At 33.4% G+C, this 16,696-nt stretch overlaps 1 pseudogene; it reads right to left on the bottom strand.

Moving 5' to 3' along the window:
• Positions 1–10,010: 10,010 nt before the first annotated feature.
• LOC149577434 (pentatricopeptide repeat-containing protein At2g22070 pseudogene) lies at positions 10,011–14,012 on the bottom strand (annotated as a pseudogene).
• Positions 14,013–16,696: the final 2,684 nt, after the last annotated feature.

The raw sequence follows: 16,696 nt of genomic DNA, 5'->3' as shown, positions 1-16,696 counted from the left end.
AACTGATAAAAAAGAAGAAAGAAGAGTGTGTGAACAAGAGAAGAATAGAGTTGATTAATCTTGGTAAAAACAACCCTAGAAAATTTTGGAAAGAGCTTCAGCAGAGAAAAACTCAGTGAGAGAATAACATAACAGGAACCAAATGGCTGGAATATGCCAAGACTCTCTACGAATGTGATCTAGGAGAACGTAGTACCATGAAAACAGAGACTACGAGGGAGTTATTCAGCAAAAATGATATTATTCAAGGCATAAGGAGGTTAGCTGCTAGTAAAGTGCAAGATATAGATGGGCTACAAGCGGAATACTTAAAATGGGGTGTTGAAATCCTCACACCACACATCACTAAGATTTTCAACAGTGTCAATAGAGAAGGTTTCCCTATAAAATGAACTACAAGTGTGGTGATCCCACTCCACAAAAGTGGAGATATAAACAATCCTTCTAATTACCGAACCATCATGATCAATCCACTATTTGGCAAGTTATTTGGTAGCTTGGTGGAACAAAAAATCAGCAACTGGGCTGAAACAGAAGGCAAACGTGCAAAAGGGCAAGCAGGCTTTAGACCGAAACACTCTACTATAGATCACGGCATCACTCTCAGACATTTGATAGAGAAAGTTTGGGACACTGCAGGGAACAAGGATTTTTGTTGTTTCATGGACTTCAAAAAAGCTTTCGACACAGTGCCACGTAATAAACTATGGGATAGAATGGTAGAGCTGGAAGTCCCTAAAGAACTTAGGTCAGCGGTTTACAGATTATATGAGCAGGTCAAAGCTAAAATCAGAACGACAGAAGGGATATCAGAAGATTTTGAAAGCAACATCGGGGTTAAGTAAGGGTGTTCGCTTTCTCCAAGATTATTCGGGCTCTATATTGACAAGTTAGAAGAGTGGATAAACAAGACCAATGGTGAGGGGGTGCAGCTGGCCCACTTCGTGATAAGATTGCTCTTATATGCAGATGATCTCATAATTCTTGCTAGAACGGCTAAAGGTTTGAAAGAGCACTTGAAAGCACTAGAAATTTTTTGTCATGATGTAGGAATGCAAGTTAACACTAGCAAAACCAAAATTATGATCTTCTCACTAAAGAAGAATAGGGGCATACAAGACAAGTTTCTGTTTGAAAATAGCCCCCTTGAGATTGTGGAAGAGTATAAATACTTGGGCATCGATTCTCATAACAAACTCAATTGGGATACTTGCAGATCAAAAAGGATCCAAGGGGGCTGGAAGGCATTATACTCTTTACAAAACAAGTGCAGAAACGCAGAATTATGGGATTGGACGACCATGAAAACTCTGTTTGGTTTGTTGGTCACTCCGGTTATTCTATACGGATGTGAAGTGTGGGGCGGTAGTATGTCTAAACAGAAATGGCGACAAGTAGAAAGAATTCAAAAACACTTCATCACATGCAATCTTAAAGTCAAGACCACAATTCCGTATGAAATCCTTTTGGCGGAGGTGGGTTCATTTCCATTAGAAGCCGTCGCATTGATCCGAATGCTAAGCTATTTAAAGAAAACCCAAGGTCTGGAAACACATCATTGGCCCAAGTTGGTAATAGATGGAAAACTTCTGAGGCGGAAAAGCACATGGATGAAACAAAATGACAAATGGATGCAAAAATGGGATATCAACATCCAAACTTGCCCAGATAACATTAAAGATATAAAGAAGTTTGTCAATGAAAATTTTCGCAATATTCTGTGGACAAGACACATAGGGCAGAAATTTTTTTATTACATTAAAGAATTTAATCCCACTTCTAGTCATGATGAAAAGGCCTATATAAGGGCACCTATTAACTGGAAAGCAAAAATGTTGATGGCACAAATTACAACTAGTTCACATCAGCTGTGATGTGAAACTGGTAGATGGCAAGTTCCAAAGGAAGAGTGGGCAGACAGAACATGTTTATTCTGCAATACGGGAACAGTTGAGACAGAGCAACACTTTGTCGAGGAATGCCTGGCTTACAACGACATCAGATTTGATTATACAAAAAATTATGCAGAACAAGAACTTCAACTATTTATTCGAGGAAGATCAAGTGAAGAGAACAGCGGATTTGATTATCAAAATTCAGAGAAGAAGAGACAAGTTAACCAAAACTTTGCAACTGACTAGTTTGGCTCCTGACTCGGGAGGGTGATTGCATGGGTCCCATAGACTACTTTAGTCTCGTGGACGTCATTAAAATCTATCATATCATATCATATCATTGCTTTTCATTTTTGAGTATCTTTCAAAAGTGGAAGCAAGTCGAATACGAAGACCATCTATTGTTTTTACTTTGGATCTAGTTATAAAAGTGAGTCCCTATCTTTCAATTCTACCAATATTAAGTCCCTAGGATTTGTGTATTGTGATAGCCCATGGCATGGTGAGTTGTAGTTGTCTTCGGCTTCCTAATGTGATCGACACCATTGAAACACATTTTGGCTCATCTTGATTCCATGGTGGTTCATTGTAGTTTTCAAAATGTATGGCAACATACATGGGCATGTCTGGTGGCTTGGTACCCATTTTGTAGACAATATATGTGATTTCACCAATCACTCCATCGACAAGTCCCACTTCTATCCAAATGTTTGTTGTAAGAATTAGGTGTTGTTCTATACAAAGGAGTACATATTTTTCCAATTGTTCGTCATACATCTCGCTCTTATCTTTGCATCTAGTTTATTGTTGTGTTTGTGGTGATTGGGCGATATAATAATTTTGGCATTTTCTTATTATGTAGTTTCACTACATCATTTGTAGTGTGTAGATGTATAGACCTATTAAATTATTTATTTTCATCTATGCCTAAGTGGATGTCTATACAACTCAGTAGGATCTCCCAATCATGCTATGTAGGGTTTGCTTCTCGTATATTGTGTAGAAGCTGACAAAATTCTGCTTATGTGGTAGTTTCACCTTCTTGTTGAAAGATGGTAACAACTATAGTGAATTGCTCCCAAATCAACTTAGCACTTAAATCCGATGTATAGATTGGTTTGTCCATAACAGGGGGTGGTTGTGCAAGGTCACCGAACAAAATAACTGATACTCCACCAAAGTGGACATGTTTTCAATGAGGAAAGGCCTCTCATAATCGACTATCAATTTTAAGTAGGAACTTTGGACCTAAGAAGCTTATTTCATCAATAATAATGTAGTTGATATATTTTAATTCTTCTTGGAATGCTATTAATGCTTGGCCTTGTAGCGGTTGCATATCATTAATAGTAATCTTGAGCTTTGAATGTATTGTTGTAGCGCATATATTGAATGCAACAATGCCTGTGGGAGCTAGTAGTAGTAATTGTACCTTTTGTTGGTGTGCCTTCTTCAAACTCTCCCTATCTACTTTCCTATCCTAATATTATATCTATCTTATTCACACATATGGGCGCTCCTTTTCCCCTCCTTATCTCTATTTTATCTTACCCTTCCTTAATGTTTTCTCTTATATATTTATATCCTATTTACCCTAATTTTCTTTGATATGCTCTATGTACATACTTTGTCTATCTATCCATTATCTATCTATCACCTCATATATCTTTATCATTCTATCTATTTATATTCCTCATCCAATCTTCTTGTTTCTCCCCCTCCTCTTTGTCTATCCACTAATAACTATTGTCCACTTTGATATTTGATTGTGATCCATCTATCTACACATTGACTCTTCCAATATTTTCACATTTCCCCTGACTATTATTTCATATGTGAAAGGGTTCTTTTTCTCTATTTCTCTTTGATCTTCTATGTAAATCTATATATATACTATTTATAAACTCAAACATCTTTATTGTATCTCCTCATCTCCCCACTCTCCTCTCACATATTCCACTCCCTCCCACATCCTCCTTTTTTGTGTTTCCCTTCGTATTTATCTCCTTCATACATTCTCTCTCTCTCTCTCTCTCTCTCTCTCTCTCTCTCTCTCTCTCTCTCTCTCTCTCTCTCTATTTTCCTTTCCCCATTTTTATCAATATCAATCTTTTCACCTCTCTATCTCTCCTCTCTTCATATTATTCATCTTATTGAGTATCCTGGCTTAATCATTTGTAAGTGTTAAGGGAGTTCGAACCTAAGACTTCCCACATGAGAGGCTCACAAGTTACCATTGTGTTGTAGGCTCTTGCCTTATATTATAAATATTTTATTATATATAATAGATATCTTCATTTTTTTACATATAATATTTTGCTTTCTAACAGTGAAGCTTGTTTTTGGGAAATGTATTTTAATACTATAAATTAAAATGAAAGTCTATTTGTCAAAAAATTTATTCAATCACTATATATTTAAATTTTTAAAAATGTAATTCTTTCATATTATATTAATTAAAATGTATAATACAAATAATATACAATAATATGATTAGTTGCTATATAGTAAATGATAATATTTCTCTTACATAAGTTTTAAATTTAATTATTATAAATAAATAATATTCTCAACAAGACCTATTATTTTAATATTTAATATAATAGAAATAATATTTAAGCTATAATAAAAAAAGTTAATAATACAATATAAATATGAATCCCATCCTATATTATTAAAATGAATTATGTATTTTTTCCTAGATCTTTAAGCTTCTTTCTGAGTTCTCAACTTCCAATCCTCATATTTATTGATGTAGGGTTACTTGCAAACTAATATTGAATATAGTAATACAATATAAATATGAGATCCCATCCTATATTATTAAAACATATTTGTGTATTAAATAACCAATATTGAATATTTAACATATATTGTAGATTTATATATCCACTCATTTTGTATTAAAAGCTTCGTGGGATGTTGAATGGAGGTCTGGATAGCATTATGTTTGCATATCAATAACATGGCATACAACCTTGTTTATACACTCTCAAGTCTTAATGGATATATCCTTGCTCCTCTTTGAAACAAAATCGATCCATAAATGTGATTTGAAACTCAATAAAAAAAAATTCATAATCTTAAAAGTATGTAACTTTCAATCTAAAGTTGCATACCACATTAAAAAATAATTATATATCTGACTCTAAAGCTACATACCCATATTAAAAAGACTATCCTTAAAATGTAAATCCTACAACCATTAGTTTACATCAGCTATCTTTTGGGATGAGCTATCATCAATCTTTAGTTTAGAGGTATATTTATCTCACCTTCAAGTAAATATCAATTGCCCTGTATAGGCGATCCTACACATCCCTTGCTTGTTTTGGCATCACAATGAGAATTGCAACAAATTTCTCAACACTTGGATTTGGCTCATTGACAATCTCTACCAAATAGCTATCTAGCAATCTCCATCTACTTATATATCTCCCAGATAACTTTTAACCATCCTATGGAGGTTGGCAATATATAATTTTTAATATTCAATCATTCCTCTTCTCGGATCCTTTATTATTTCTACATCAATACGTTTCTTTCTAATTCAAAGACTCTTTGCTTAACTCCCTATCCCAACCTTTATATCTTGTTTACTCACACACATAGACACTCATTTCTCCCTCGCTATCTCTATATTATCTCCCCTCTTTATCTTAAATCTTTAGCTATATTCTAATTTCTATATCTATATTTGATATGTCCTATCTAGATATATATCTAGCTATCTTTCTATTCATCTATCACTTCATATATCATTATCATTCTACCTCTTCATCTTTGCCCTATCATATCTCCTTTTATTTTTCTTCCTCTTCCACTCCCTTGACATTGTAACCCTCTCTACCTCTCTCTCACTCTCTCTTATTTTTATCTCTATCAATATTTCCACCTTTCTATCTCTAATTATCCCTTGTCCTATTATAAATATTACTCATATCTCCCCTTGCACCATATCTCATTATCTAACAACAATTTTCTATATAAAATGGACAACCAAGCTTTTTAAAATCAGTCATTCAAAATTGACTAAATCTCATCATATCTATTGCGCTCTCTCTCTCTCTCTCTCTCTCTCTCTCTCTCTCTCTCTCTCTCTCTCTCTCCACATATTCATAGATATATATCTATATATCTATTTTAATCCCAATCTCTATCTTAACTTACCCTTATATTTATTGTTTACCTCTCTTTATCTATAACTCATTTCCTTTATCTATATGTGTATTTATCTATCAATAAATCATCTCACATATCTTTCTTGTTCTATCTCTTCATCTCCCCATCCTCTCCTCTCTTCCTATTTCTCTCCCTCCCACTTCTTATCTCTTCATTTTCCTCTCTCCTCTCATATTCCCCCCCCCCCCCCCTCTCTCTCTCTCTCTCTCTCTCTCTCTCTCTCTCTCTCTCTCTCTCTCTCCCATTACTTCCTCATTGTCTCTCCTTCATAGCTATCCCTCACTTTGATATTGAATTATAATCCATCTATCTACACATTTTCTTAGTCAATGAACCTGTTCTCATATAGGGTCCTTCTTTGACCACCCTACATGAATCAAACATCCATTTTCAAGCTAGGTCCCAAGGGATTCCAAAGAAAATAGATCTAGAAGAAAACAATTGGAGGTATAATGTAGAAAACCATGCAAGAAAATTAAAATAATCTATCTAAAGTCATGCAACTATTCATGTTTCATTTTTGAAGTATGTTGGAACTCCTTATATATCCCTATATAAACATTTGACTACATGATTCAAGCATCCTTTACCAAGCAAAGGCCTATTGGGTTCCAAAGCTAATAATTCCTAGTGAAGTGAATAATCAAAGGAAATACCCATATAATTAATATGTAATCTAGTACAATTAACTTCACCTATAGTAGATAAGAAATATTAGTGTTAAACCTAGCCTTCAAAAAACAATTTCACAAAATTATTAACAAAAAAATTATGAGTAAGAGATACAAAGAAGAAAAATATAGAATAAATGGATTATTTTCATTTAAATGAATAATGTCATAAGATTGTTATCCTACTATATTTCTAAATATACTTCTTACATAATGTAGTTGAACAAGTTCTCATACCAATATTGACTCTATGAAGTTGTACATTAACTCTTCATAATATTGACTTTAAGTTTACACACATTACAATTTGATTAAAATCTTTATAATTTAATTTATTCTAATTAGTATTCTCTAATAGCAATCTTTTCCATACTAGATAGAGCATTCAAATAATTATTTCCCCCATACAAATATGATTATTATTTAATCATTAAAGAAAAACTAATTTTAACTATAATTGATGTAATATTCTAATTATCAATTCTTATTATAAACAATCATAATATCAAATAATCATTTATATAAAAATAATTTGAAACTTTAGCTCTTAGCAAAAAAAAATCTTCATAAGCTTACTCAAAGTATTTTGCTTGGGCTTAATTTAAACTACTATGTCATTACAAAATTTTGGCATTCTATCTCTACCACTCCCAAAAATTTAAAAAGAATTTAAAATTTAAAATATGAATATATATATATTTTGATTTAAAAAGATAAAAATAATTCATGTTTCAATATCATTATCACTAAAATAATATATATTTTTGAATTACTTTTGCCCAGTTTTGTACTTACTATAGCATTAATTTGTTTTGGTATTCTAACAACTCTAAGTCGAGATCATTTTATTTTATTTTCAATTTTTATGTATGGTGTACTAAGAAAAATTGAAGTCTATCATCCCATAATTTATTTTTTCAATGTGTACTAAGAAAAATTGAAGTCTATTGTCCGATCATTTTGTTTTATTTTCAAGTTTCCCACTATTAGACAAGTAGTTCAACCATCTCATCTACTATGATCTTCCCCAAAATTGAAAAAGTTTAAGAACATTTGATTTACCAGATCCAACTCATTCATAGATCAATAAACTCCTCTTCAACAAATTGTCATTCCCACTATTAGACAAGTAGTTCAACCATCTCTTATACTACAATCCTCCCCAAAATTGAAAAGTTGAAGACCATTTGATTTACCGGATCCAACTCATTCATAGATCAATAAACTCCTCTTCGTCAAGTATAATATTTCTTTTTTCCCTATCTTTGATCTTATCCTCTAAGATATTTCATTTATCTAGTAATTTCTTCACTTGAAAAGCTCACTATAGACCAATAAGTTTTTGTTTGACATTATTAAACAATAACTAATTTTTGTATTAAATAGTTTATGAATGAACTATGTATATTTAATAAAAATATCAATTGCAAAAGATGTGAATAAATGAATAATTTAAAACATGTAATTTCTTCTTAATTTTTTATAATATTAATCTTTAAATAGAAATTAAAAATACTAATACAATAAAAAGCTAAAAATTCTTAATATTTGTAAATTTGTTCACATTTAATACATTATATTATGTTAACATATAATATAGCTTACATTTATATTAATACTTATTATTACTATTTATAAAATTCATAAAAATTATGATGGACATATAGCTAACATGTTATCGAAGTCGTCAAAGCATATTTCTTTTCAATCTTACTTCTTGTATAACAACTCTTGTTATACTTACCTCTCATTCTAGATTCATAATTATTATCTTTAGATTATAATTATTATCTTTGGATCATATAATTATTATCATATGAAAATACATTATTAACTATATTTTTGGAGTTTAGAATTTAATTTTTTTTATTGTATAGAGGAAATGATGAACTATTATTTCAAAGAGATAATGTATATGTACTTAAGTCAACTATATTAAATTTCAAAATGACTCTAATCATGCTAAACATATCTCTACTATAATTTCTCCAATACATCCCACTATTTCTTAATAAATATCATTGGCGTTCCAAAGAAAAAATAGGGCTCGAGAAGAGAAGGAGAAGATTAAAAAAGCATATATTGTTTAATGGGCATAGTGCAAGTGCTAACCTAGATATATAGGAGAATTATCAATTTCTAATATCTTAATTTTCTTCTTTTCTTAGCAATGTTCGATGTTTAATGGTTTAAGTTGGTATGGTGTTTTTATTGATCACAAAGCAATGTTTTTGCCTAATATCTTATATCTTATGCAATCAATATGTATTAATAATCAGACTCTTATCTTTGTAGCTACTACTTCAACAAAGATGAATAATCTTTTCACTTCAATGCATTATAATTGATTCATAACTCTCTTGCTATTACATGTCACAAATTAGGAAGAGGCAATTTGCTCTAGAAATTATCTCCCTAGAGTACTTTATGTTCCTTTTGTGTCATTACTTTCTCCAGCTATATCCTTTTTGAATATTGCACTTAAATAACGCAGGGAGAGTATAATAGATTGTCTTATCTATTCATCTAGTGATTCTCCTGTGTGTGTTGAAGAACATAATCCTTTGCACTATGTATTGATTTGGCTAAATAGTATGCTAAGTGTATAATAGATTGTCTTATCTATTCATCTAGTGATTCTCTTGTGTGTGCTGAAGAACATAATCCTTTGCACTATGTATTGATTTGACTAAACTGTATGCTAAGTGTTCTGATCTCCGTAAAATTATTTTGTTCAATCCCCAATAGAATGATATCAGTTATCATTTTATATTGTTCCAATGAAAGGTTACATTGATTTTTTTTTAAAGATGCAACACTATGTTATTCGCATCTATTTGATACATCAACATTCTTGGTAGTTAGTGGTGATTACTATATTTGTCTATGCAGTTTAGACAAGGAGTGTATGTAAACAAATTACTTTTAAATAACGTAAGTACTACTCATTTTGAATGTTGACTATGCTACAAATAATCGATTTGTAGTTTAACTAAATTGCATCAATTTTCTACCACTTTTCGTTACACATCGTTTGCCAAATCAATCTCCAATCACCACTAGGAAGATCATCAGTCTATGCTTTTTCAGGTCTTGTATTCCCTGGGCTCGCCTTATTTGATATCTAATATATGTTAAGGTAATCTTTAGTTACTCTTGAATTATTTTGTACTATTAATCCATCTCCACATTTTGTTATCTTATTATATTTCCATCCTCAACGAAGCAGCCGTTGAAGCAAACTTTGACAATCTCTCTTTTTTTACATCCGAAAAATCAAAAAAATCTGACTAAAGTCGCATAGCCCAAATGCAATTTCCAACTTTTCACTGTGATGGCTGAGGATGGCTTCCTTCTCCTCCTCCTCCAGGTCATGCCGCACAAGGCCCGTGCCTGGTATATAGCCTGCCTCTTTCATACGCCTATTTAGATTTTCTAGCATTGTATAGATTGCTTCTGTTTGTGCGTGCGATCTATCTCCAACAGCAAACACATGGGTGCATTTCTTTACTACAATCTAGCTGTAACCTGGATGCTTTCTAACACCCCTCTCTTCCATAGTCTTTCTCACTTGGGTAACGTGATCCCACAAGCCAGATGCAGCATATATGTTTAATGGTTCCACATATGTTCCTGCCTCTCCTGGATTCAACTCAAAGAGGCGTTGCGCTACAAGCTTCCCAATTTCCATGTTACCCTGTGCTCTACAAGCACCCAGCAATGCAGCCCACACATGAGCTCCAGGCTCACTTGGAATTTTGTTTATTAAATTGTGAGTCTCCTCCACTTTCCCAGCATGCCCAAGAAAATCAACCATACAAGCGTAATCCTCTGCTCTAGGTTCAGTGTTGTAGTCTTAGGTTAGTGAATGGAAGAATCTACACCCTTGCTCCGCCAACCCAGCATGGGTGCACGCAGAGAGGATGCTAATGAAGGTGATGTGATTGGGTTTCACACCATCTTTTCGCATTTGATCAAACAGTTGGATTGCCTCTTGTTTGCCATACCCTGCAATCATAGTGGTTCACTGGATAACATCCCTATCACAACTTTCATCGAACAATAGGTGGGAATCCTGGATGCTCCTGGATTTGGCATACATGTCAACAAGAGCATTCCTCAAGAGCACATCACAGTAGAAGGGGTTTTTGATAATGTGGTTGTGCACCTGCTTGCCCTGATCAACAGCTGACAAACCTGTGAGAAGGGCAGCATAGGTGCCCTGATTTGGCCTCGTACCACAACCTGCACGTTGCATTGAGCAAAAGAGCATGAAGGAGGCTACCCCATATCCATTTTGTGCGCACCCTACGATCATTGCATTCCACGAAGTCGCATCTCTGCGGGGCATTCAGTCAAACAACGAAAATGCATCATCCATTCTGCCACATTGGGTATACCCTGCAATTATGACAGTCCATGAGGTGATGTCTCTACTAGACATTTTGTCAAATAGTTAGCATGCATCGTCCATGGCAGCAGAGGCTGAATACATGCGAATGAGAGCAGTGAGCAGGACAGAGTCAGAGTGAAAGCCAGGGAGCATAACATCGGCATGTAACTGCTTGCCCACCTCCATTTTTGTGTCACAGAAGCTCACAACAATGGCGAGGATGAAATGATCCAGCACTGCCTTCTCCATCCTCATCTGCTTAAATAGGTTGAGGGCTGCATGCGAGTGTCCATGTTGGGCATATCCTGAAATCATTGCATTCCACCCCACCACATTCTTTTCACCTCTCTCGAATAAACAGCGGGCAAAGTGGAGTTTCCCATACTTGGCGTACATTATCACCTATTTGGTCTGTTAAAAAGCATCCGCCAAGGGATCCAAAAGAATTAACCTAAAGTTTTACTAAGTTTGCTATACATTTTTTTTTAAAAGTAAGAATGTATAACATACACATCAAACACATAGTAGCGGAAGCAATAACATATAATCATTAACAAATATACATAACAGGTTACATTCCTAAAGGATCCCAAGACATTGAGTTACACTTAAATTTAATTAATTCTAAGTCTAACAACTACCACATCCACATGAAAGAATAATATTAAAGTCCAATGTCCATAATATACATTTGCTCCGAATGCCTCTTAGCAAATTAATTTGGAATGCTCAATCATCCACTGTACATGTCACAGGGTATGAAAGGCTTAAAAGAATATACATATGTAAAAATAGAAATGCATCAACCTCCACAAATCCACGATACAAAGTATAGTAAAAATAAATGAAACCATTCACCATACATGATACAACCATCCATCGTAAAAGATAAAACATCCATCATAAAATCTAACCATCCATCATAATAATCCATGAACAGAATGAAGGTAAATGCCAACCAAGAAAGCTCCAGCCACGGTGACCAGGGACGGATCTCAATGGTAAGAGTAAAAGCACTACCACCCGACCGCGTGGAACCTAAATGGTCCACTCCCACTGCGCTGAGGAGATAGTCTCAAGTCCCAAACAAGGTATCAAAACATAAAACACAAGTACTCTCTAAGTCTGGGAAATCCTAAAAGTATACTAACTCAAAGGTTCCAACATAGATAGACATCTAGACCCAGAGGCACCACACAGAAACGTAGGAAACCTACTATGCAAGCGGGAAAGTGTCATCACATGAATCACATTGGAAGTTACCCAAGAAATCCCTCAGGAATCTCGGGTCCCCAGTAATCTTGCAGCCACTAGTATCCTCTCATACTGACGAGGCATACTATGGAATGCAAGGTCGCAACCAAGCGTTCTCTCTACCCCATCCTAGTCTATACTAGCACTCAAGGAATGGGAGAGAACATACAGTTATCTTATTAGGTTCATTTAAGTTAGTATTTAGGTGAGATGTTTTCACTTATTAAAACAAATAACTTACAATGAGTCGTCCCCAGAGCCACTTCGGGTCTCCCGTCCCTCATTGCAAGCCACTTCCTGACACTACACATAGATAACCTACCCTAGGCTCATGAAATCACAAAACACAAAATCACCTCAGTCCTATACAAGCGACTGGAAAGCATCAAAAGATAAACCACAATAGTCACATCAGTTCTCCACGAGAAAATTGGAAAGCATCAAATAATAATCATAATGATCACAACAGTTCTCTATCAAGGCATTGATGATAAGTCACAATATCCATCGGTTCTTAGCAAGAAACCGGACAAACTATCCCAAAATAAATCACAATACTGATCGAAGACTCCAAAATGGTCAAGTCAAAACATGTCACAACATGACATCATAAAAAAAAATCACTTAAAACACCTCAGCTTCACACAAGGAAACTGGAAAACAATAATAACCAGTAATAAACCATACACATCATAGAGCATATCAACACATGACCATGGTTGGGTTTAGATAGATCGAGAATAGATTATCATATCATAACATTCGCATAACCCCTGAGCCTCTGGTAAACGTCCTAAACTGGTCAACACTCTAGGACCACCCAAACCCCAACACAACCACTGCATAGAAAACATCATAGTTTCACAGTAGATTTGATTTGAAGGTATATTATTGAGTTAAAAGTAAAGACCTAGTTTTCAGTTAACATATGTTTCAAGTAATTAAGTTTCATAGTTTGGGTTTGTTTTCAAAATACACAATAGGGTTTAAATTGAAGTTTTCAATTTGTGTTCCAATGTACATTTCTAATGCAAAGGTTCCCCACTATTACCCTTATAATTTAATCCGATAATTAATTCAACCCATACATACATACATATATATATATATATATATATATATATATATATATATAATTTTTATTTTATTTTTTTCATTTTATTAAGTTATAAAAGAAATCCCTTAATGATTATAAATAAAATAATTATGATTTTATTAAAATCAATATTTTAATATCTTCTAATCTTAACAAATATTATTTGAAACATATTTAATTTAAATAGATTAAAGTTTTATTTCAATATATAATATTTATTATTAATATATCAAATTGTAAAATATTATAAAAGTTTAATAGTAAAAATACTAATAACATAAATTAAATTTGATTAAAACTTATATATATTTTTAAAAAACTAAATTGCAATTTATATTATATAAAAAAAAACTCTTAAATCACAATCTCATTTAATTGTTTTGGGACTGCATGTAAAAGTTTTAATAAAAATAAAACTAGCGATTTAAAATCGCTATCCTGCGGCATTTATACACTGCGCAGGGTACTGCTGCATCAGCAGTACTTGCTGTCACACCAGTACTGTTGCCACAGTAGTACATACTGCAACAAGCATGGCCGGCAGCCCAGTTGGGGTGTGGGTCAACGACACCCCCCACACACACACATATATATATTTTAATAAAACTTTGTTATAGGTTAAAATTTGTTAACACTTTCATGTAAAAATAATAATTTATTTAGTTTATAAAAACTTTATAAATATTTAAATTTATTAAACAATTTTTTTAAATTTTTTTATTTTCAAATTTTTATTTTTTCTTTTTTAATTCAGAATTTTAAATTCAACCCTTTCCCGATTAGATTTTATTTTCCTTTAATCCAGAAAATGAGGATTTTTTTATTACTTTTCTATTTCCCACGTATACAGAGATTAATGACAAGCTCTTAATAATTCACAATATTGAAAAGTTTAAACTTTCATCATGGAGAATTCAGATTTACAATCCATCGGCACGAAGAAGACAGGAAAGGATAACTGCAAAATTAATCTGCGATCAAAGCACAAGACCCTACCTGATCCTGATGCTAATACAAAATCTCCAAAAAACTGTGAGAGAATTCGCTCCCCTTCAATAACTTTCCTCTGAAAATCTTTCTTAGAATTCTCCTTCTAAAAATTCACTTCCAAAATTCGTCTCCCAAAATTTCTTTCTCCAAAAATTCTTTTCCAAATTTGATGTCCCTCCAAAAATGAACCCCCAAGTTGTGATAAAGAGTTTTCTCCTCAAATCAGGGCACTAATTGTGCATTCACCCGAGAGGACTCTTTGCTCAACTGAGTTAACTCTAAAATTAACTTGTATTAATCTTTGCTTTATCTTTTAATGCACATTAAATGAATTATTAAATCACTTAATTTAGTTTTCCTCTTGACTTCTATTTTAATCTTTATTACTTTTAAACCCATGCGCACTTTATGAAATTAAAACAACATTATTATTTTCACTGATTTTATCTTTTAATTAATTTCTTTTATTTTCAACTCATGCCCACATCATGCGATCTAGAAACTTTAATAATTTAATATCTTTCAACTTTTAATTTATTTTAGAAACTTAATTGATAAAATATTTAATTAATTTAAATAACAATAATATTTAGCATTTATTTAAAAATGAACTCTAAATATATTATTATTAAATTAAATAAATATTATCATGTTCTAAATTATCCTTAAACTTTTATCTCCAAATTTTAATTCTTTTATTTAATTAATTTCTCAATTAATTAAATATTTAAAGATATCATATTAATTCTCCATTAAATTAAATCATTAATTAATCTTTTTTAATTAGACTTAATTAATAGAAAATACATCAAGGACTCATAAAGCAACATACGAAAACCCATCATAGAAAAATACATACTAAATCAAACAAAAGGGTTATAATCATGAAATAACATCATTTGATGCATTTGGAGGGTACTTAACTCAGATACTTGTCCTAATTATCAATTAGGACAATTGGCTAAAGGGTTTAGGAATTGGACTTAAGAGTTTATCTCCCCTCTCTTACCATTGAGATAATGCGATAGGGTACGCTCATCCTGGCAATTTAGGGAAGTCGATACCCGGTACTTGCAAGCTGCATAAAATCCACGCATGTACAAACATAATATTCTAAGCTAAATAGACAATGGCAAGAAGTGGTGCATCGTGTAGATCCCAACTAGCAGGTGACTACGACTCCCTTCCTTAACCATATCAGGAACACCATACATAAAGAAAATAAACACGCACACCATACACATGCAGTATTGGGTAAGTATCCATAAGAAAGCACATGTGATAATAAACCATCTAGCTATTCATCATCAATAATTGAAAATATTGAATAATCATCATACATGCATGAAATATAGAGTACCAAGTAATCTCATCATATAATAAAATAAGTCTGAAATAATATCTGAAAATTTGAAAGTAATGCTACTAAATATCAAGTATAAAACTGGCCTAAAAGAGTTTGGCAAGGATAACAGAAATGCGACATAGGGGCAGGCACTACATCCACCCCCCTAGACTTAGGCTTACTCCTGGAAGCCTACAAGAAAAGAAAAGCTAAGGACTCACTGTGCGGGTCCCATTGGACCCTTTCCCCCTGTAGGAGGATAAGACTCCACCGAGTACACTCTTTGGGCTTTACCCATGTCACCAACTATAGGTTCTGAAGCTGCGGGTCCCTGGCTTGAGAACTGTGGTTTCCTTTGAGTGTAATGAGATTATTTGTGTCCATGTTGTCCACATGTGAAACACTCTCCATCGAAGCTCCTTTGAACTCTAGGTGCACTAGATTGCTAAAAACTACCCCCACTAGGATAAGATTGAACACTCTGAGATGTTCGATCATACTGGTTGGGCTTGTGGCGATGAGCCTTGTGATAGTTCCTAGCATTGGAACCATCACCACCATTCTATGCTGGAGGATAAGTACTTTCCTACCGCTGATTACTCCTAGCAGGAGGTTTCCTATTGCCACCTGCTCCCTGACCACCCTTCGATCCTGATGCTGAAGGTGCTCCTAGAAAACCACCATGTCCTGAGTTCACACTTTGCTCTACAAGGACGACTTGATGTACCGCATCCTTGAGGGTTTTAGGTTCAAATACCTTAACACCCCCAATTAAATGGTTGTTCAAACCTCTGATGAAATGTTGTGCCAATTGTGCTGGGTTGTCATTGAATTCTAAAAAGGGCATGAGCTCAAAGAACTTGTGCTCAT

Source organism: Cupressus sempervirens, chromosome 1 (assembly GCF_028749045.1).
Source record: "Cupressus sempervirens isolate cs-2001-9-10 chromosome 1, ASM2874904v1, whole genome shotgun sequence".
Taxonomy (NCBI): Eukaryota; Viridiplantae; Streptophyta; class Pinopsida; order Cupressales; family Cupressaceae; genus Cupressus; species Cupressus sempervirens.
Note: the sequence above shows the minus strand (reverse complement) of the source record. Positions and strands in the feature narration are given on the sequence as shown.